The following is a 23,780-nucleotide window of genomic DNA, read 5'->3' as shown; positions in this document are numbered from 1 at the left end:
AGAATTTTTAGCACCATTCTCCAAGTGATAATGATGCAGGGGTTCTCCTCAAGAGGTCTGGGCCAGCAGGAGAAGCAGCACCTTGAGGTCTGGCACTGGATGGACACCCTTGCTCCTCACCCCCCCAGCCCCACCGCTTCCCTCACTGTCCCCCTGGCACTTGCATCACTGTTCCTCACATCAGACTTCTCCCCTGCTCCCTGCAGCTGGATGGTTCAGCTCCTTTGCACCATCTCCCTCCTGTTTTCCTTAGAGAACTGCCTGCACAGGCACTGCAGGAGTTTCTGTGTTTGCAAACAAAGCCAAGTGTGATAAAGCTTCATGAATAATCAACTACGCTCCACAAGCACATGTTGATTAGAAGCTGCCCTTGATGAGATCGTCCTTCTGCAAGGGATGATCTTGTGAGAAATACTTTGGCTAGGAAGATACAAAATGATGGATGTAAACACAGTTGCAGAGTTGGCCAAGGAGGGAATGAGACTGTTCAAAGATTTTACTCTTTGAAGCTGCAAGTTTTTGCTCCTTGAATCTGAAAAGAGCAATAGAGGTGAGGGGAATGTGAAAGTGAATGAACAAAGAGAAGAAAATGCAGAGTAACAGGAAACCTTTTTTTTTTTTTCCTTATTGTTCCTTTTTTTCAGTAGTAATAATATGTATGTGTATTACCCTTCAGTCATTACACTATTCTTACCTCAATCCACTTCTCCATCCCACTGCTGGGGGGCAAGTTGAGTGAGTGTCTCCCTCGTGCTCAGTTCCTGCTGAGGTTAAACCACAACAGTCTCTTTTGGAACCCAACTTGAGGCTGAAGGGGCTGAGATCACAACAGGTCTGCTCAGAGGGTGTCAAAACAAATCAGTTGTAAGTGTTCATTGTGTTGGTGTAACAGTCCCTGGTCACCCTGTTGGTTGGTCTGCTCTCAGAATTGTTCTTGGAGCTGTGGGATGTCACACCTTCCGTGACACGGAGGTGCTGGTGGTCACCTCTGGAGCCTGGCTCAAGGGCATCACTGGGCTGGGCTGTGTGACCCTGATGGTGAGACTGACCCGGTGTCTGGAGTCAGCACTGCTGTCATCTCTGTCCTTCAGGTGTTACCCCTGGAAACTTGCTAATTACAGTTCTTACAGTTCCTTTGATGAGACCACCAATGCAGGAGACATCTCGGTACCTCAGGTGCTGTCTTCTGGAGACTGTTCATAATCACACCTTTTGCCTTTTCTTCTCGGGAACCTGACTTACAGAGGAGACATCACTGGGCATCTTCCCATTCTCTGCTTAACTGATCACACCCGGGCTCTAGAGGGGCCATATTGCCTTGTGTGGTGCGTGTGACTGTGAGATCACCAGGGGGTGAAAGCGTCCCCGGCTGTATTGAATACTTTGTGTTATTGTTGCTGCACTAGTAACACCTGTTAGTGGGGCTGTTCTAGTCCGTGCAGTTATCAACTGCCATCTCAGTTGTTGTCTCTGTTGCCTTATAAATTACCTCACATTTTCACCCAACTACTTCCTATTCGCCACTTCATAGAACCATAGAATCATAGAATGGTTAAGGTGAAAGATCATCAGGTTCCAACCTCCCTGCTATGAGCAGGGACACCTCATACTAGACCAGGCTGCACAAGCCTCATCCAACCCGTCCTTGAACACCTCCAGGGAGGGGGCAGCCACAACCTCCCTGGGCAACCCGTTCCAGTGTCTTACTACCCTCATGGATTTCTCAAGTTCAGTGCCTCTTTTAGTTGTTCATGCTTTGTCTTCATGGTGGTGTCCTATGTGCAGATCTTCATGGCCATGCTGAAGCAGCATGTCCTTCCTATCCTGAGGTGCCCAGAACTGCCCCCAGTGCTCCAGGTGCAGCCTCACCAAGGTGGAGTTGAGGGGCAGGATCCCCTCCCTGGTCCTGCTGGGCACACCATGCACTGGTGTCATTGGCAGGGCTTTGGGTTCTTTGATCATGGGTTACTCTACAAGACACCAGGCCTGGCAACAAATGGCATGCAGCTGTCCCAGAGGGGGAACAGGATCCCAGGCAGGAGTTAGCAGGGCTCCTGGACAGAGCTTCACACGAGATTTGAAGGGGGCAGGGGATAAAACTGAGCCTGTCAATGAGCCCAGGGGCTGCGTGCTGGGGTTTGCAGGAATGAGACAGGACTCTTGCCCTGCCACCTGAGTTGAGATGGGGGATAGAGACAGAATGGGAAGCCAAAAGGCAAGGGTTCTGGATGGTCCAGCAGCCATGGAAACACCTGAGAAGGGTCAGGCAGGAATTAGGGCCTGTGCCCACAAAAAGGTGTCAAGATCATGAACCCACCTGAAGTGCATCTGTACCAACCCACGCAGCCTGGGCAACAAACAAGGGGAGCTGGCAGCCTTGATGCAGCAGGGAAACTGTGCCCTAGTGGCTCCACAGAAACGTGGTGGGATCCCTCACAGGGCTGGAGTGCCACTGCTGATGGCTGCCAGCTCTTCAGGAGAGACAGACAAGGAAGGAGACAAGGTGGTGGGGTGGCCCTGTGTGTTAGGAATTCTTGTGAGTGTCTAGAACTAGACTGAAATGACAACAAGGTGGAGTGCACTTGGATCAGGAGGAGGGGCAAGGCCAACAAGGCTGATAGCTGTGTTGTTGGATAGCTGTGGGAGTCTGCTCTAGACCTGCCAGCCAGGGCAGTGAGGGGGACAAACTGTTCTATAAATACCTGGGTGAAATCTCGTGGCCGTTTGCCCTTGTTCTCGTGGGGGACTTCAGCTTCCCTGATGTCTGCTGGAACTACAACACAGCAGAGAGGGAACAGTCCTGCAGGTTCCTGGAATGTGTCAAACAGAACTTCCAGACACAGCTGGTGAGTGAACCAACCAGGCAAGGTGCCCTGCTAGACCTGCTCCTTGTCAACAGGGAAAGGCTGGTAGGAGATGTGACAGTTGGAGGCCACCTTGGGCACAGGGACCACAAAGGTTTGAAGTTCTCTCTTCTTAGAGATGCCAGGAGGGGGGGCAGCAAAACTGCCACCCTCCACTTCCAAAGGGCAAACTTTACCTTGTTCAACAGCCTGATTGCCAGAATCCCTTGGGAATCTGTTCTGAAGGGTTTAGGAGTCCAGGAAATCTGGATGCCCTTCAAGCAGGAAGTCTTGAAGGCACAGGAGCAGCTGATCCCCATGTGCTCCAAGGCAAGCCTGCAGCAGAGGAGACAAGCCTGGCTGAACGGGGAGCTTTGGCTGGAGCTCAGGGAGAAAAAGAGAATCTGTGGCCTTTGGAGGAAGGGGCAGGGCACTCTGGGTGACTACAAAAATGCTGTGAGGATCTGCAGGCAGGGAATTAGAAGGTCCAAGGCCCAGCTAGAAGTTCATCTGGCCTCTATGGTAAAGAATAACAAGGAAAGGTTCTATCAATATATTAATGGCAAAAGAAAGAGCAGGGAGACCCTCCATCCCCTATGAGATGTGAGAGGAAACATCATAATGAATGAGGAGGAAAAGGCTGAGGTGCTAAATGACTTCTTTTGCCTCAGTGTTTAGTAGCTGGACCAGTCATGTTGAGGGAATGCCTCCCTAAGCCAGGGGACAGGGACCAGGAGCAGAGCAATCCCCCCAAATCCAGGAGGAGATGGTCAGTGACCTGCTCACTCGTGTAGATGTGCACAAATGTATGGGGCCAGATGGGATGCAGCCAAGAGTGCTGAAGGAGCTGGCGGGGGTGCTCACCAAGCCACTTTCTATCATTTACCAGCAGTCCTGGCTGTCTGGGGAGGGACCAGCAGGCTGGAAATCAGCCAGTATTATCCCCAGATACAAGAAGGGCTGGAAGGATGATCAGGGAAATTCCAGGCATCTCTACTTCAGTGCCAGGGAAGCTGGTGGGGCAGATCATCTGCAGTGCCTGAGGACCAGATCATCTGCAGTACGTGGAGAACAACCAGGGGATGGGGCCCAGTCAGAGTGGGTTCATGAAGGGCAGGTCCTGTTTGACTAAGCTCATCTCCTTCTGTGATAGGTGCCCTGTTCACTGGAGGAGGGAAAGGCTGTGGATGTTGTCTGCCTCGGCTCTAGCAAAGCCTTTGAGCAGGTTTCCCACAGCATTCTCCTGGAGAAGCTGGCTGCTCGTGGCCTGGCTGTGCACAGGCTTGGCTGGATAAAGAGCTGGTAGGATGGGCAGTCCCAAAGAGCTGCATTCCATGGAGTTCAGTCCAGTTGGTGGCCGGTCACGAGTGGTGTCCCCAGGACTCAGGGCTGGGGCCGCTCCTGGTGAACATCTTCAGTGATGATCCGGGTGAGGGGACAGAGTGCACCCCAGGGAGTCTGCAGGTGACACTGGGCTGGGTGGAAGTGTCCGTCTGCTCCAGGGGAGAGAGGCTCTGCAGAGGGACCTGGCTCATGGGCCATGGCCAATTGCATGAGTTTCAGGAAGGCCACATGTCGGGTCCTGCCCTCGGGCCACAACAAGCCCCGGCAGCGCTACAGGCTTGGGGAGGAGTGTCTGGAGAGCTGCCCAGCAGAGGGACCTGGGGTGTTGATAGGCAGCTGGGTGAGGATGAGCCAGCAGTGTGCCCAGGTGGCCAAGAAGGCCAACAGCATCCTGGCCTGTATCAGCAATAATGTGACCAGCAGGACCAGGCAGGTGCTCCCCCTGTACTTGGCCTTGGTGAGGCTGCACCTCGAGCACTGGGGGCAGTTCTGGGCACTGCAGCACAGGCAGGACATGGAGGGGCTGGAGAGGGTGCAGAGAAGGGCAACGAGGCTGAGGAGGGGTCTGGAGAGCAGGTCTTGTGAGGAGAGGCTGAGGGAGCTGGGGCTGTTCAGCCTGGAGAAGAGGAGGCTGAGAGGAGACCTCCCTGCTCTCTACAACTGCCTGAGAGGAGGTTGCAGGGAGGCAGGTGTTGGCCTCTTCTCCCTAGTGACCAGCCATAGGCCAAGAGGAGATGGCCTCAAGTTGCTCTAGGAGAGGTTCAGATTGGATATTAAGAAAAATGTCTTCACTGAAAGAGTGGTGAGGCCTTGGAACAGGCTGCCCAGGGAGGTGGTGGAGGCACCGTCCCTCCAGATGTTTCAAAAATGGGCAGACAGGGTGTATCAGGTGATGGTTTACTGGTCAGGTTGTAGGGTGAGTGGTTGGACTTGGTGACTCTGAAGGTCTTTTCCATCCTTGATGATTCCGTGATTCTCAAACTGAACTTAGTAAGTGAGGAACAAGATCTCCCTTCCCAGGGGCTGGGGGTCAGGGCTGGAACCTTGGGTGAAGGGGGACAGGGCTTGGTCCTCTGCAGTCATGAAACACACCCAGGGTCACTCAGCACCAGAGCCACCTTCACCTTCCTCTTCCCCACCTGCCATCCCTGCCTCCTCTTTCCTGCTCTACCCACACCCTGGGGACGCTTCCTCACTCGTGTCCCTCACTGGGACCCATCAGCACTGACAGAAACTTTGCAGTTGGGCTCTGACTTCTGCAGAGGTTTCATCAGCTTCCTCTCCCTGTCTCAGCTTCATGGGCTCAGCAGCAAAGCCACCAGAGGGCTCATTAAGGTTCTGAGCTGGGCTCCTGGGATGGAGGGAGCTGCTGGCAAGTGGGCAGTGCTGCAGAGAGACAGCTCTGCCCAGGAGCAGCTCCTCTGCTTGGCCCAGCAGGGAGAAGGACACTGCCAGGGGGTCTGAGGGAGATGGGCAAGGCAGAGAGAGCTTAAAGGTGCTCAGGACTGGGGAGGAGTGAGAGCTGAGTGGAGGAGACATCTGTGCAGCCCTTGGCACGGTGAGTCTGTGGGTGCAGGGCAAGGTGGGTGCAGTTCCTGGAGGCATCTCCTGCAGCTGGCACAGCCACAGCTTATGGGGTGTGTGAGGTGTGTCAGGGCTTTGGTGTGGGTGGCTCTGGTTGTGCCATTTTGGATCTTGGTGCAGGCAGGGGTGCAGGCAGGGGTGCCCAGGGCTGTTGTCAGAGCAGGGTCCTGCAGCTGAGGGGCTGTGTGCTGGGGCAGGGGCTGTGCTGCCTGCCAGGGGCAGCTCTCAGCCTGCCCGGGGAGCTCCTCAAGGACTGTGGGGAGAAGCTCTGTGCGGAATGAGTCGTCCCTGGCAGGGCAAGGACGGGTCCTTCTGCTTCTGAGAGGGTGCTGTGTGGGTCAGGACTGCTCACAGCTCCAGATCACCCCCAGGGCATTTGCAGAGGGTCCTTCTGAAGCAGCACAGAGAGGCAGCATTTATCTGGGAGAAAAGGAGTCTGTGCTTTGAGTTCTGTACTCTTGGTGAGCTGGGTGGGCAGTGGGAGATGAGAATTGAGCTTTCCACTCTGGAGAAGGCACTGAGACCCCAGAGCTAGTGGGGACTTGTCTGAGCTGCTGCTCAGCCCCTGCACAGCCAGAGCTGCCCCTGGCAGGTCCCTGCTACAAGGGGTGTCTTCCAGGCAGAGCTGAGCACCCGGCGGGTGGGATGGGCTCTGGGAGCCCTGCTAAGGAGGGCACATGGAGACAGAGAAGCAGCTCCAGGCAGCAGAGACAGCTCCAGGCAGCAGAGACATGGGCAGGGAGGGAGAGGGAGCTGCTGCCTGCAAGTCATGGGAAGGGGGATCTGGACACCTTCCTGCCATCCCTGCAGGGCTGATGCCTTCCCAAGAGCAACCCCCTGCTCTCCTCTCCCCCTCTGTAGAACTCCCAGCCCTTCATATCATGGGGACTTAGTCCTGAGTTCCCCTCCCAGACTCCCCAGCACCACAGAGCAGAAATGCTCCAGTCTCTGTCCTTGTGTCACTGTCCCAACTCTCTCAGCAGCAGCACTTTGGCATGTTCCCCTCCTGGCCCTGCTGCCCTTGTTCTTCTCCTTCTTCTCCTTGGGGTGGGGGGTGATGATTTGGGTGCAGCTCAGACACTGATGCTGGGTGTCCTGTCCTGCCATTGTGTCCATGGAGGAAAAGCATCCCAATGGCCTGATATCTGGGGCTGTGAGGACTGCAGGGTGTGGGGCTGGGGCTGAGCTGACCCTCCTGTCAGGATACCCCATCTTTGGGATACTGGGCTCTTCCCCTGCAGGGTCCTGCTGAGTGGCACGCTGCCCTCCAGAAGGGCACAGCTCTCCTGTGGCACCTCTGTGTTTTCTGGGAGCCCCATGGAGAAGACATGTCCATGGCAAGGCCATGGAAATGCTGCTCCTGGTCTGTCTGTGGGCAGCTGCAGTGAGCCCTGTGTGTCCCTGGCTGGGAGGGCAGAGCTGAGATCCTGCTCAGGGAGAATGAGATGGGCTGAGGGGCTGGGAGAGCTGCACTGGACAATCTGACTGCTCTGCTCTCAGCCATGTTCAGTTTCTCCTCAGGAGAACATCTGTGTGTGATGGTCCTGCAGCTGAAAGAGGTGCCAGCTCAGGGCAGCTGAGAGCAGGACTGATGGACAGAGCAGCTGTCCTCACTCTGCACTAAGGCACAGTCCCTCTGCTTCTCAGCACCTTCAAGGTTTCACTTGGAGAGCAGTGGAAAGGCCAAGGCTTCTGCCTTAAAAACTTTCCTCAGGTGTGGTGGGGAAACTAGAGCAGAAGACACAAACCAAAATCCCCTCAGCTCTGCTCTGCACTCAGGAGGGTTAGGAGTGAGAAGGATGAAAAATCTCTTAGATCCCACAAGTGGTTCCAACCTGTGGTCGTCCCTTCTTGCTGTTTTACCTGTGGCTGCAGGGCAGGGCTCAGTCCTCCAGGGCTCACAGCTCCCTGGTGAACCATCATCCAGAACCAACCAGATTATACAAAAAGGACCTGCCCAATGTCTTCAGGAAAGGCAAGAGGCAGCTTGTGGTCTTTTAAGACTAACTACTAGATTTTTCTGCTTGAAATTCTGTTAATTTTTTTGATGGACAGGTCTCCACGCCCAGAGGCAGCAGATGTCCAACAGCAGCTCCATCAGCCAGTTCCTCCTCCTGGCATTCGCAGACAGGCGGGAGCTGCAGCTCCTGCACTTCTGGCTCTTCCTGGGCATCTACCTGGCTGCCCTCCTGGGCAACGGCCTCATCATCACCACCATCGCCTGGGACCACCACCTCCACACCCCCATGTACTTCTTCCTGCTCAACCTCTCCCTCCTCGACCTGGGCTGCATCTCCACCACCCTCCCCAAAGCCATGGCCAATTCCCTCTGGGACACCAGGGCCATCTCCTACTCAGCATGTGCTGCACAGCTCTTGTTCTTTTTACTCTTCATCATAGCAGAGTGGTCCCTTCTCACCATCATGTGCTATGACCGCTACGTGGCCATCTGCAGACCCCTGCACTACGGGACCCTCCTGGGCAGCAGAGCTTGTGTCCACATGGCAGCAGCTGCCTGGGCCTCTGGGTTTCTCACTGCTCTGCTGCACACAGCCAGTACATTTTCACTGCCCCTCTGCCAGGGCAATGCCCTGGGACAGTTCTTCTGTGAAATCCCCCAGATCCTCAAGCTCTCCTGCTCACACTCCTACCTCAGGGAAGTTGGGCTTCTTGTGTTTAGTGCCTTTTTATCATTTGGCTGTTTTGTCTTCATGGTGGTGTCCTATGTGCAGATCTTCAGGGCTGTGCTGAGGATCCCCTCTCAGCAGGGAAGGCACAAAGCCTTTTCCACCTGCCTCCCTCACCTGGCCGTGGTCTCCCTGGTCATCAGCACTGCCACGTTTGCCTACCTGAAGCCCCCCTCCATCTCCTCCCCATCCCTGGACCTGGTGGTGGCAGTTCTGTACTCAGTGGTGCCTCCAGCACTGAACCCCCTCATCTACAGCATGAGGAACCAGGAGCTCAAGGACGCCCTCAGGAAAGTGATTTCTTCATTGTTCAAGAGTGAGAGATTTAAAGCCTCTTTCCAGAAGTGACTCCAATTTATGTCATTGCATCATTTTTGTTTGTTTGTTTGTTTTTTTTTGTTTGTTTTTGCTTTTTTGGTATTCTGTTGTGTTTTGTTTTTGTTTTATTATTTATTTTATTTATTTTGTTTTTATTTCTCATTACTGCTGTTGTTATTGTCATCCATGGTTTTGTTCCTGCAAAGATGTTTGCACTTGTGTCGCTACAACTGAGACACGGACCTGCTTTGTTTCCTTTGATCCATTATTAAAGTTTCTAACACTTGCTCTGAGTCCTTGGCTGTCCAGTAACCCAAATTAGCTGCTCTGCATGGCATCCTGTCCCCCAGCCATGTCACTTGCACCACTCAGCTCTCTAGGTCATTGATACAGATATTAACCAGGACTGGTCCCAGGACGGACCCCTGAGGGACACTTGTCACCATCTCCATCTGGACACTGAGCCATTCACCACTGCCCTCTGGATCTGACCATCTCACCCATTCCTCATCCCCTGAGCAGTCCACACATCAAATCCTTCTCTCTCCAGGTTAGAGAGAAGGATGTTTTGAGGGACCACGTCAAGGGCCTCACACAATCCAGGGAGGTGACACCCATGGCTCTTCCCTTCCCAATGATGCAGTCACTCTGCTGCCCTATTTGCAACTGGCCTTATAACTCTGAGCACACACCACTGGCTCCTGGGACACTCCTTGAATGCCCAGGCCCTTCTTCTCAGGGTCACTGCTGAGTTGCTCAGCTCTCAGCCAGCCCTCATTCTGGGGATGATTCTGCCCCTGGCAAAGGACTGACTGCTTCTCTGGGTAAAACTCTGTGAGGCTTCTTCTGACTGAATCCCGGATTTTTTTTGAGAATTGGGAAAACAACACAGAGAGGTGCTGTGCTGGACCTTGATCTCACCAACAAGGAAGGGCTGGTGAGGGATGCCAAGCTCAAGGGCAGCCTTGGTTGTAGCCAATATCGGCTCGCAACACCAGGTTAACCCCATTGCCCCTCACTCCATCACTCCATGCCCTAGGAAAAAGCCCCTCCCCAGCTTTCCTGGAGCCCCTTCAAGCACTGGAAGGTGCTTCAAGGTCTCCCTGGAGCCTTCTCTTCTCCAGGCTCAACACCCCCAACTCTCTCAGCCCTTGGATCATCTTTGTGGCCTCCTCTGGACTCCCTCCAGGAGCTCCATGCCCTTCTGGTCCTGGTCACCCCAGAACTGAACACAGCAGTGCAGGGAGGGTCTTCCCACAGCAGAGCAGAGGGGGAGAGTCACCTCCCTCGACAAGAGAAGGCCTGAAGAAACAGCAATACCAGTGATACTAATAAAAGACAAGACAGAGTGCTGCACAAGACACCTGCTCACCACCCGGGACACCGTGCGCGTGATTCTTCCGAGCAACAATTCCCCACCCCAGCAACCCCCGAGCTGAGATGCTGAGCCTGACATCTTATGTGGTGAATCAATTCTTACCTCGTGTCTTGGTTTAAACAGAGAGGGCGAACCACAGAAGGCAGAATTGCTCCCTATTACCCCTCCCCAGCCTCCCAAGTGGAATAAGGAAGAAGGACTGACGGGCTGGAAATGGAAACAGGAAGGAATTCACTCTAACACCGGGAAGGGAGGAACAGGTCGGGGGGGAGAACAGGTCTCTGCACTGATACACAAACACATACAAACCCCATCTCGCTGCTGGCAGGAATGGGTGGGTGAGGGTCCCTTGCAGCAAGGCCACTTCAGTGATGTCATAATGGATGATGTCATAATGGATGATGTCATAATGGACGATGTCATAGTTGCTGATGTCATAATGGATGATGCCATAATGGGTGATATCATAATGGGTGACGTCTTAATGGATGATGTCATAATGATTTACGTCATAATGGATGACGTCATAATGGGTGATGTCATAATGGATGACATCATAATGGATGACGTAATAATTAATTATGTCATAATGGTTTATGTCATAATGGATGACGTAATAATGAATGATGCCATAATGGTTTATGTCATAATGGATGACGTCATAATGGGTGATATCATAATGGGTGACTTCATAATGGGTTCTGTCATAATGGATGACGTCATAATGGATGACGTCATAATGGATGACGTAATAATGGATAATGCCATGATGGGTGACGTCATAATAGATGATGTAATAATGGAACGGCTGGCATCATAATGGGTGATGTCATAATGGATGCCATCATAGTTGGTGATGTAATAATGGATGATGTAAAAATGAGTGCCGTCAAAATTGATGACGTAATAATGAATGATGTCATAATGGGTGACGTCATAATGGACAATGTCACAATGGGTGATGTCATAATGGATAATGTCATAATGGGTGATGTCATAATGGATGACATCTTAATGGGTGACAACATAGTTGGTGATGTCATAATGGGTGACATCATAATGGGTGACATTGTAATGAATTTCCTCATAATGGATGACGTTATAATGGGCGATGTCATAACGGATGATGTCATAATGGGTGACGTCATAATGGGTGATGACATAATGGGTGACGTCATAATGGATGAAATACTAATGGGTGACGTCATAATGGATTACATCTTAATGGATGATGACATAATGGGTGACGCCGTAATGGATGATGTCATAATGGGTGATGCAATAATGGATGATGTCATAATGGAATTGCTGACGTCATAATAGGTTATGTCATAATGGGTGTCATCGTAGTTGGTGACGTCATAATGGATGACATCAAAATGAGTGACATCAAAATGGATGATGTCATAATGGATGACGTCATAATGGGTGATGTCATAATGGGTGACATCATAGTTGCTGATGTAATAATGGGTGACATCATAATGGGTGACGTCATAATGGATGATGTCATAATGGATGATGTCATAATGGGCGAAATCATAATGGGTGACATCAGAATGAATTTCCACATAATGGATGATGTCATAATGGATGACGTCATAATGGATGATGTCATAATGGATGACGTAATAATGAATGATGTCATAATGGATGATGTCATAATGGATGATGTCATAATGGGTGATGTCATAATGGATGATTTCACAATGAGTGATGTCATAATGGATAATGTTATAATGGGTGACATCATCATTGGTGATGTCATAATTGGTGACATCATAGGTGGTGACGACATAATGGATGACGTCAAAATGGATGATGTACTAATGCGTGTTGTCATAATGGTTGATGTAATAGTTGGTTATATCATAATGTATAGTTAGTTATATCATAATGGAGGACATCATAATGGGTGACATTATAAAGGATGATATCATAATGGGTGATGTCATAATGGGTGATGTCATAATGGGTGACATCATAGGAGGTGACGTCATAATGGATGACATCAAAATGGGTGACATCATAATGAGTGATGTCATAATGGGTGACGTCATAATGGATGGTGTCATAATGGGTGACGTCATAAGGGGTGACGTCATGGTTGGTGATGTCATAATGGATGATGTCATAATGGATGATGTCATAATGGGGGACGTCATAGTTGGTCATGTCAGAATGGATGATGTCATAATGGGTGAATTCATAAGGGGTGACGTTATAATGCATGATGTTATAATGTATGATGTCATAATGTAATGGCTGACATAATAATGGGTGATGTCATAATGGATGACATCATAATGGGTGACGTCATAATGGGTGACGTCATAGTTGGTGATGACATAATGGATGATGTCATAATTAGTGATGTCATAATGGATGCTGACATAGTTGGTGATATCATAATGGGTGACTGCATAATGGGTTATGTCATAATGGATGACATCATAATGGGTGACAACATAGTTGCTGATGTCATAATGGGTGACATAATAATGAATTTCCACATAATGGGTGATGTCATAATGGATGATGTCATAGTTGCTGATGTCATAATGGGTGACATCATAATGGGTGACCTCATAATGGATGACATCATAATGGGTGACGTCATAATGGAATGGCTGATGTCATAATGGGTTATGTCATAATGGGTGTCATCATAGTTGGTGACATCATAATGGATGACATCAAAATGTGTGACATCAAAATGGATGATGTCATAATGGATGATGTCAGAATGAGTGATGTAATAATGGGTGACGTCATAGTTGGTAATGTCATGATGGATGATGTCGTAATGGGTGACGTCATAATGGGTGACGTCATAAGGGGTGATGTTATAATGCATGATGTCATAATGTATGATGTCATAATGGAATGGCTGTCATCATGATGGGTGATGTCATAATGGGTGACATCATGGTGATGTCATAATGGATGACGACAAAATGGATGATGTGAAAATGAATGATGTCATAATGAGTGACGTCATAAGGGGTGACTTTACAATGGATTGTGTCATAATGGGTGATGTCATACTGGGTGTCGTCATATTTGGTGACATCATAATGGATGACGTCATAATAGGTGACATTATAATGGGTGACATCATAATAGTTGACATCACAATGAATTTCCACATAATGGATGACGTCATAATTGGTGACTTCATAATGGATGATGTCATAATGGATGACATCATAATGGGTGATGTAATAATTCATGACATCGTTGTTGGTGATGTCATAATGAACGACGTCAAAATGAGTGATGTCAAAATGGATGACGTCATAATGAATGACATCATAATGGGTAATGTCATAATGGATGATGTCATAATAAGCGATGTCATAATGGGTGATATCATAATTGGTAACATCAAAATGGGTGATGTCATAATGGGTGACATCATAACGGATGATGTCATAATGGATGATTGTTGAAGAATGGCTTGAGCAGCAAGGCCATGGGTCCTTGCAATCTCCTTGAGACTTTAACACAAGTAGCAACTGTACAAGCAATCTCCTTGTTAGCCTAACACAAGTATAACAGTCTCTTTGTTAGCTTAACAAAGGGAGGCACTGGGCCTTGTATATAAGAATGTAACAAGGAAACTAACACAAGGACAAGATAGAGAAGTAGAATAATAGAGAATAAGGAAGAACCCTGAGAACTCTGTGTGTATGTTACCGTATAGAAGGTGGAGCATGTAAATAGAGCTATCCGATGATATCATGACTATCCAATGCAATCACTACAAGTAGTTTTGGAAAAGGGTATAAAAGTAACACTGTGTATTCAATAAATTGAAGCTTGCTTGATCAATCACACTGATTCTGGACTGCTTGCCTCCCTCGGCGCCGGCAAGTGGCGCCCGAACAGGGACCCCCATTCCTTGTTGTCACCCAAGTCGGCGGGAGCTCCGGAGAAGCACCGGCAGCAGCGACCGGGGAGCAGAAGATCAGCCGCAGAATGCTGGCATCGACAGGCTGATCCCTGCTTGAACCGACCTGATAGCAGAGGTTCGCCGTCCGGATTGTTGGGCTGCTCATGACGATTTTGATGAAGAGCGCGCTCTAAGACAAGGTAAAAGGCTGCACTAAATGATTAGGGTCAGGGATATATAGATATACTGGCCGAAAATGGAAAGTGAGGTAGCCCTTGATTTATTATTACGCTTTTTAGAAAAGCGGGCAGTAAAGGATATTGACCTTAAAAAGGAGTTGGCGGGGTTGGTAGCTTTTGGGAAAGATCAAGGTTGTTTTAAGGATCCAGGTGCGTTGTTTCAGGTTGAGGCGTGGCGAGAGTGCGGTGATTTGTTATGGAATAGGGTAATAGATGGTGATAAGGGTGTGAAAAAGTTAATGAAGCCGTGGCGGGCAGTGATAAATTGTCTTAAACAGTATCAGGCAGAGGAAAAAACAGCAGCAGTTGCTTCCAGTCACTTGAGAGGAGTAGGTACAGAAAAAGAGGCAGGCAAGCTCCAGTTAGGGGTTGATTATGTGCCCACCCCCCGACAGGGTGTTCAGTGTTAGTGAAGCCTTTGATTGCTAGTGCTTCTGGGGGAGGGGGGCCATCGGCTCCGCAGTTAGAAGAACACAATGGAGAAGGCAGACTGCCAGAGAATGCCGAGGAGGAGTTGAAACGAGAGACTGCAGAAACTCATAAGAACGAGCTGGTAATGAAAAGTGATAGTAATCAGGAAGGGAAGTTCAGAAAAAGTTCAGTGGGAGCTTTGCGTATAAACTGGCAGGAGATCTCTCAGACAGCTATCGAGAAGGGTGATCATGACTTGTTAAGTGTTATGCAGGAATCTTGTGCCTTTCCGGTGTTCTTTGAAGTTACAGATCAAGGGGCAAGAGGAGAGTATAGTCCTATTGATTGGAAGCTGTTGTCACAGTTAGGTGCTACGGTAAATGAATCTGGGTTACACAGTGAACCCACCAGGCAAATGTTGAATTATATTTGGGGCAGTGGAATTCTTTGCCCAGAAGATGTTAAGACGATTGTGAGAATGATTATGACGCAGTCGCAATTAATGTTGTGGCAGGCGCATTGGAACAGACTTTGTGACAGGGCAGTTAACACCCCCCGCGGTCAGCAGGACCCATTGCAGGGTGTCACGGTGGAACATTTGATGGGCGTGGGTCCTTTTGCTACTGTGGATATGCAGGTACAACTAGGTCCGGCAGTACTAAGGGAATCAATGCGGTTAGCCCGCGTAGCTATAGCAATGGTTAAGACAGCACCACCCACCCCGTCCTATATGTCTATTAAACAGGGCAGGGAAGAGCCGTTTGCTGGTTTTGTGGGCAGAGTTACCGATGCAATTGATGGTTCAGATGCGCAGGAGTGGATGAAGGGAGCATGATCACGGCAGTGTATTATGGAGAACTGTGATGCCGCTACTAGGGCTATTATTGTGATGCTGCCCGGGGATGCTTCTGTGGAGGAAATGTTAGATCGGACGAGTAGGGTGCCGGTCGGACCGCAAGCAATGTTGGTAGAAGCAGTGAAAGATTTAGGGAACAACTTAGTGCAAGCCCAGAGCCAAGTCTTAGCAGCCCTTGCGCCTCTTCCGCAAAATCCGTCTTCAGGCGGAACTCCAAAAAAACAAAACAAAACAAAAAATAAAACTGGAGACGGAGCGCCAGGAACTGCGGCGCGGACACCAACAGCAGTTCATGTAGCAGCAGCTCCATCTTGCGACGACGGCTGCGAACTACCTCTCTGTTAGCTTAAACTAACTCAAGGACAAGGTAGAGAAGTAGAATAATAGAAAACAAGGAAGAACCCTGGAACTCAGATGTGTGTTGCTATCCAGTAAAATCACTGCAAGGAGTTACCATCCAGTGAAATCACTACAAGTAGTTACTATCCAATGAATTCACTACAAGTAGGTTTGGAAAAGGGTATAAAAGTAACACTGTGTATTGAATAAATCAAAGCTTGCTTTATCAATCACATTGATTCTGGACTGCTCGCTTCCCTCGCCGCCGGCAGTTTCTCCCACCCACTGCTACCATGACCAAATCTCCAGATCCAGCACCTCAACTGCCCGGGCACGACACCAGCACCGACCCCAGCCTGGCACCATGGTCGTGGGCCAGCCTGGGGAGGGAGGCAAGAAATGCCCAGGTCCCTCCAGAAGGAAACCCTGCCAGCTCCCCAGGGTGAGGTTCCCTTGCCAGCTCACCTCTGCTGCTGCCAGCTGCCTGCTGGGTGCCAGCTGAGCCCATCCCTCGGGGCTGTCACTGCCCATCAGATGGTGCCAGCTGAGCCCGTCCCTTGGGGCTGTCACTGCCCATCAGATGGTGCCAGCTGAGCCCGTCCCTTGGGGCTGTCACTGCCCATCAGATGGTGCCAGCTGAGCCCACCCCTCGGGGCTGTCACTGCCCATCAGATGGTGCCAGCTGAGCCCATCCCTCGGGGCTGTCACTGCCCATCAGATGGTGCCAGCTGAGCCCACCCCTCGGGGCTGTCACTGCCCATCAGATGGTGCCAGCTGAGCCTGTCCCTTGGGGCTGTCACTGCCCATCAGATGGTGCCAGCTGAGCCCAGCCCTTGGGGCTGTCACTGCCCATCAGATGGTGCCAGCTGAGCCCAGCCCTTGGGGCTGTCACTGCCCATCAGATGGTGCCAGCTGAGCCCGTCCCTTGGGGCTGTCACTGCCCATCAGATGGTGCCAGCTGAGCCCATCCCTCGGGGTCAGCCATCCGAGCAGGCTGTGGGAGGAAGGAGGAGCCTTTTCCCTGGCAAACCTCAGCTTGGTGGCTGCTCCTGGGCAGGAGCTGCTGACAGGGTGGCTTAGGGACAGGCTGCATCTCCTTTTCCTCTGGTGGGGCTTCCCAGCCCTCAGCTGTGCACCAGCTCAATAGTATTGTGGCAGGACTTCTGTCTCTCGACAGCTCTGCAGAAGAAACAGCAGCTGATCTCTAGCCTGGAGGAACTCATTGCCTCTCACACTGACTCCATGTAGTTCTTTATCCACAGGAGGGGGAACTTGTCTACAACGTTAAGCAACTTGCGGCGGAGCCAGGGACCGGGACGCCTTGATGGTCACCAGTATCAGCCTTTATGATCAGGTTACATCCCATTCTTATACCCTTTTCTCCTGCCCACGCTCCTCACGCCTCCTTCCCCTTGGTGAACAGCTCCTGCTCACACGTTCTGTCCCACTTGGTGACAGGTCACAAGTTTCTTACATCTTCTTACATCAACACGCGTCCGTATCTCCCTCCTGCCTTCTCTTCCCACAAACGTGTTTGTCTCTAACTGCCAAGGGCAGAGCTGTAGCTTGTTAAAATCCAGGCCGCCTGGGGCCCGTAGCTGATGCCCACAATTCCCCCTTTTGTTTTCCAGCAAGAGGGCTGCGTTTACCCTCCTCTGCAGGGCCCTTTGCAGGGCAGGCGGCAAACGCGGCGCTACCGGCAAAACGACAGGGACGACACGTCATCTTGACCATCCTGTTTGCAACCAGCTTTTCACCCCTCCTGACACGTTTCAACCTTCCAACCAGTCCAAAAACCCCGTTATCTTCTGCGATCCTTTTGGCTTTGTCACTCAGTTCCTGGATGCTCTTGTGGGTTGGCTTCAAGTTGCCTCTCAAGTCCACGTTCCATCACCGCTTCACACCCGTGTCCATCAGCCAACAGCAGGAAACCAGCAGCAGCCCAGTTCTACACAACAACATGGCAACCACTATTCATATGACACCCAATAATTCAGAAATCTCATTAGCTCTTTTTACCACACAACACACTAACTTATTCAATTCTATCAACGCGTTTGCGGCCACAGCTGAAGCAAAAATGAACTGACAGCAAAGGGCTCCCCAGCATTCCCCAAATCTACTGAGTTAACAATCCAACACCATCTGTTACAACTCTCTTTTTTACCTATAGTGATGAGCATCATTTAACATCATTTTCATGCCGAAAGATGCTCAGTCTGGGCTGCTGAAGTCCCAGATTTTGTCTGATCCATGGCGTGTACCAACCAGACCCATCTGTCTTTGCTGCTCCATGGCACCAGGGGAGGTGCCATTAGTTCTGCTGCCCCCACAGCAGCCAGGACAGGGCACTGAGCAGGTACCCAGCGATCCCAGCAGCTGTGGAGACACAAGCACAACCCAAGTCAGGCCCCCAAGGGACAAGGTCCCAGGGGCCTTCCCAGCCTTGAGTCTGAAGGTGACGAACCCAAACAGGGGCACACGATGGCACCAGGTCCCTGTCAGAGTGCAGAGAAATGAGTTATGAGAACAGGTCCTGTGCTAGAAGGAGGAACAGTTAAATGATTCATTGCATATACTGCTTTCCACACTCGTGCTTGTTTCACCCATCATTCCCCCACCTTGCTTTTCAAGCAACACCCTGAGGGACTGAAGTGTGGGCTCAACAAGAGCTTGACCTGTGGGAGAAGGAGGAATGCCTGTGATGTGCTGGACACCCCATCACTGCAAAAACTGCCAAAGCCCAACAAGCTCCTTTTTTTTGTGTGTGTGGTATGGTACAAAAACCCACTCCAGAAGGTGTAATGGATCTGTCCATTCTTCATACCACTGAGCAATCAGCCCAACCGGGTGATCACGAAACAACAAGACATACAAACTAAGAGGAATAGCAGTAGTGACTCTCCATGCCTTCTTTTCTGAAATGCCAATTTCCACCTGTTTAAGTGCTGTTTCAGCTTCTGGCGTGAGGCACCGAGGAGATGACAGGTCAGCGTCTCCTTTTAGCAGTTCCAATAGTGGAGCTAGCAAGGTGTTAGACAGCCCCAACAAAGGCCTTAGCCAATTGGTAGTTCCCAACAATTCCTGTAAGTCATTCAAGGTAAATCCATCTTGCATAATCGTAGTTCTTGAATCACGTAGAACACTCCGATGAAACGGATCTCACTCGTTTGATTCTGTCTTGTTACCACGAATAACGGGGCAAGCTAAAATACCACTGGCCAGTTCCACTTGTCCTCCCTCTTTAGCCTGCTCAGACACTTTCTTCCAAGATTTGCCTGGGTCTGTGCCTGGAATTGCTACAGGAACGGGCTGTACAGGCAGCAAGTTCTGAAGGGGGGTGAGAGGGCAAACACGTCACCCCGTCATTCGCTCCGGGGGCCGATAGATCTGTTAAACACCAACTCACAGGTTCCCTTCCTGCTGCTTCCTCGAACTCATCCTCTGTCTCGGGGGGTAACGAGCACACTTCAAGAAGGGGAGGGGGTGGGAGTGGCACGTCCGTGCTTGCAGGGGCAGTGGGAGCTGGTTTAGAGTTCCCTCGCCCCGGGGCTGCAGCTTCCCGGTCCGCCCGAAGCTGTTTTACCGACTCCAGCACAGGCCGCCAACTTGTTAACGACTTTGTGGCCATTTCATTCCCCAGTTTTCATCTGTTTTCATACCTCCTTTCGTGTACAGTGCTGCTGTGTGCTGGGAAAGAGCTAAGGAACGATGGAGGGGCATGGAAAGAGACTGAGCAGCCCAACAGGGCATGAAGTAGTTGGCTGAGATTTTCTAATAGCTAGAATCAGCCCAGCTGTGCTTCACATCAACTAGTGCTGTGCATGCACACCAAGGAATCCCTGAAAATAAGTAAAGCACTGAGTCGTTTTGTTCCTTGGGCTGAACATGTTGGTGTCTGACCAGAGGGCAAGGAGGCATTTTGCAGGGAAGCCTTTGCAGCACGACTGACGTTCACAGAAATGCATCTGCAAGAAGAAATCTGACTTTCTGAAGAGCTGAACTAGACTGAGTGGAAACTGCTAGCACTTCAGCGGCCTGAAGGGTCTAGAGGTCTTAGTCTAGTGCAGAGAAACTCGATCGGAGTTTCACATCAGCTTTGTTGAAGGGAGATTTGTTTGCAGGAGCTGCCTGGAGTGCAGCAATGCTTCCTGGGGGAAGCACTAGGGGAGGGGAAGCACCCTGCCAGGAGGCTGCACTTCAGCTCTGCTGACATGTCCCACCTTCTCGAGGAACCAGAGCTTAGCTGAGCATGACAGAAGTAGACAGCTTGTCCTGCTGGGCCATATTTCTTGGTTTTTGCCCTTCTCTGCGGCCTCTCTGATCTCTTATGACTGAACCAGGTGTGACACCTTGGCAGAATGGATTTCTAGCACCCATGGACTTGAAGATTTTCTAAGCTGAAGCTATAAAAGAAGCTGGCACAACTTTGAAATGCCAGCAGGACTGAGACTTACCTCCACCAGTAGAACCAACAGCAAGTTCTTGCATGCATTTCCTTTCAAAAGGTTTATTCCTGCTCCTTCTACCCTTGCTTGGTTCAGTTGAAATGCTCAGAATATGGACACTGTGCTGCTCAGGACTGGAGGCAGCTTGCACAGCTGGAAGGGCTCTGAGAGCTGGAGAACAGCCTGGCTTCCTTGTCAGGGGGATGAGGCACTGGGGGCTGGAGCAGAGCAAGAAGAGCACTTAGCCAGCTGGGTAACTAGACAGATCTTTCCCTTTGCCATCGTTCAGTTTCCCAGCTCTTCCTTGTCCTCAGAGCCAGGCTCAGCCAGGGAAGCTGCACAGGAAGATGGAAGATGCTCATCCAGCTCTGGAAGTCCTTGTGTTTCAGAGCCCAGCAGAGAAAAAGCTATTCACACACTTTGAGGATAAAATCTTTTAAGAGAAGCTGAAAAACATGAATGTAGCCCAGTTTTAAAAGAAATTAAGTGAACATAGGAGCCTGTGCTGGGGGGGAATTTGTCCTCTTCTGGGGGAACTGAGATGCAGGAGCAGAATGGTGGAGACTGGCAGCTGCTCCAGGAAGGAAGAAGATTGATCATGTTGGTTTAGAACTGGGGGAGAGAGCAGGAGGAGTCAAGCGTAGGTGACCACGGGTTTTAGGTATGTAGGAAGGCTCCTGCTCCCTTGGACAAACCAGCTCATGCTGCATTTAGAGGATGCTGATATTTATGTTATAAATGGGTCTGTACAGACACCAACTATACCAATAGATACAAAGACCAAATATGCCATTGACATATTTTTCTATGCTTAGATTTTGGTTTATTTCGAGTTCTCATACCAACACAAACCACCTGCAAATAAATCTGCTTTCTTTCAATGACCAAGCTTGGGGGCTGCCAGTCCTTGTGAGGAGCACCACATCCTCCCAACAAGCTTGTTCCTCAGGGAGCTTTCCAGAGGTCTTCCTTGAAAACCCATGCACATCTCACTTCAAGCTCACCAGCTGCTGGCTTTGCTCAGGGACCGAGGGCACGGCGTGTGATAATCCAACCCCCTGGTTCTGCAAGGGGTGCTCCCTGGTCAGGCCAGGCTTAGTCTGCTGAAGAAACGGGGAAAAAAACCCTTTATTTAGAATCCCAGAGAGATTTCACCAAATAATGGTGAGTTGCTGAAACGTGGAGTGAGAAACTGCTTGCCAAGACACCGTGGGTCTTGGGGAAAAGAGCTTGCAGGTGGCTTCCTGGCTGCTTGGGTGTAACTGCCCAAGTCTAAGAGGTTTTTCTTCAGAAAAACAGAACTCTCCTAGTTTGCTCTTCCAGAAATCTACACCAGCAGTCCTGAAAACCCATTAAATCATTGGTAACTGTCTTACATAGGATGGAGAACAAAGACCCCGTCCCCAAACGCTTCATTCAGGTGTGTGGGAAGGGCTGATTGCTGTCACCTGGAGAGGTTCACTGCACTTTAAAAGGGGGGAAAAAAAGGGTTCTGGAAATGAATTCAACCTTTTTGAGAAAACAGAGGGGAATGCTGCCACATTTGTTCACTCTTGAGGTGGATGGCTTTGGAAGCAAATGGGAAGCCACAAGAAATGCTTCCTCACTTGAAGGGGCTGATCTGTGGCTCACGGGTGCCTGATTTCCTCTGGGCTGCCACCCTTTTCCTGGCAGGAATCGGCCTGGAAACCCTGGAGAAGGTTTTCCTCTCTGCAGGGCCCAGGGCAGGAACACCCAGCATACGTACGGGTGTGTAACCCAGGGCCTGAGATGCCCTGTTTTTGCTCTTGTGTGACCCACAAAACAACATCCTCCAGTGGGTTTCACTGGAAATACCAACTCCCTTCACCTCCAGCAGCTTTGCTGCTCCCTACCCGGGCAAGAGTAGGAAGGACCTCGTCCTCCAGCCGCCTCCACTGTGGACTGGTATGCTTGGAATGTCTTCTTTTTCCTGGGTTTCTGCCTCCAAAAATACACTGACCTGCATCCCCCGAGTTTTCAGACTGTCCTAGAGCTCCTCTTGCAGGAGGAGGCAGCCAAGCTGTGCCAGTGCTGAGTGCTGGGGCACCCCCAGCCCTGCAGCCCCCAGCCCTCCAGCGCTGCCTGGTGGGGTCACAATCCTGCTCTGTGACATCAGCCTCTCCCCCCTATAAAAACCCCACGCCGGGGCTCACTTTGCCACTCGTGTGACCCCCCAGCTGGGATCGCTCTCTGAGGTGACAAGGAGAAGGAAGGCTATCAGCTCTCCATCCCTCTCACCCACCCAGACAGATACCCCTGGCAGAAAGCCTCTGGTGTCCCTGGTCAGCTCTGCTGTACCAGACAGGACAGCACCATGAACTCGTTCAGCCCCCCCCCAGCTTCTGGACCTCGTCCTGGTGCCAAGAGACACGTGTTCGGTCAACTTTGGGGTCCGGCGCCGTCTGCTCCCAGCCAAGCTGGGGCAGCTGCACAACCTGTTAGCCAAGGAGCAGGAGACCAGCCCGACCATCAGCAGCCCCCAGGTTGCCTCCGTGGCCACCAGCGTGGGGCAGAGCAAGAGGAGAGAGGAGGGGAGCAGCATCTCCAAGGTAGAGGCTCTGGCTGGTCCCCTGGGTGCTCCCCTGCCCAAGCCCCCTCCTGCGGTCTCTGCAGGGCCCGCGCGCTGCCCTTAGAGCAGGGTCTGAGTTCAGCTGAGTCCTGCTGGCACCCGGGGCTTCCAGTGGGAAAGGGATGGAGTTTTGGGGAGGAAGAGCTGGGGCTGAAACGCTGCTCTGCTTGCTCTGGGTCCTCCCCACGTCGCCATCAGCAAGTGCTGGTGGCTCCAACGCAGCCCCCGGTGCTGCTGCGCATCTGCCTGTCACCCTGATCCCTTTGCCTTCTCTTCCCAGCAGGGCAGTGGGAGCCAGTTTGCCCCTGCTGAGCCCACCATAGTGAGCATGGGCACCCAGCAGGAGGCCATGGGGGATGCTGAGAACGTCTGCACCCAGACACAGGCAGCTCTCCTGCAGCTCAGAGAGCTCAGCCACCTCCACACTGCCCTGAGGGAGCAGGTGTCCTCCCTGGAGGTCCTGATGTCCTCCCTGCAGGACCAGGTGTCCTCCCTGGAGGTCATGATGTCCTCCCTGCATGTCCTGGTGTCCCCCCTGCAGGACCAGGTCTCCTCCCTGCATGTCCTGGTGTCCCCCCTGCAGGACCAGGTCTCCTCCCTGCATGTCCTGGTGTCCCCCCTGCGGGACCAGGTGTCCTCCCTGCATGTCCTGGTGTCCTCCCTGCAGGGCCAGGTGTCCTCCCTGCAGGACCAGGTGTCCTCCCTGGAGGTCCTGGTGTCCTCCCTGCATGTCCTGGTGTCCCCCCTGCAGGACCAGGTGTCCTCCCTGCATGTCCTGGTGTCCTCCTTGCATGTCCTGGTGTCCCCCCTGCAGGACCAGGTGTCCCCCCTGCAGGACCAGGTGTCCA

The 23,780-nt window shown here is 51.3% G+C and overlaps 1 protein-coding gene across 1 annotated transcript in view; it reads left to right on the top strand.

Annotated features, from left to right (window-relative positions):
• The window catches only part of CLASRP (CLK4 associating serine/arginine rich protein), a 40,411-nt gene that overhangs the window by 692 nt on the left and 15,939 nt on the right, over positions 1-23,780 (top strand). The gene's annotated exons all lie outside the window — the stretch shown is intronic.

The sequence above is a fragment of the Apus apus genome, unplaced genomic scaffold (assembly GCF_020740795.1).
Source record: "Apus apus isolate bApuApu2 unplaced genomic scaffold, bApuApu2.pri.cur manual_scaffold_34_ctg1, whole genome shotgun sequence".
Classification (NCBI taxonomy): domain Eukaryota; kingdom Metazoa; phylum Chordata; class Aves; order Apodiformes; family Apodidae; genus Apus; species Apus apus.
This window is presented reverse-complemented; position numbering and strand designations above follow the sequence as displayed.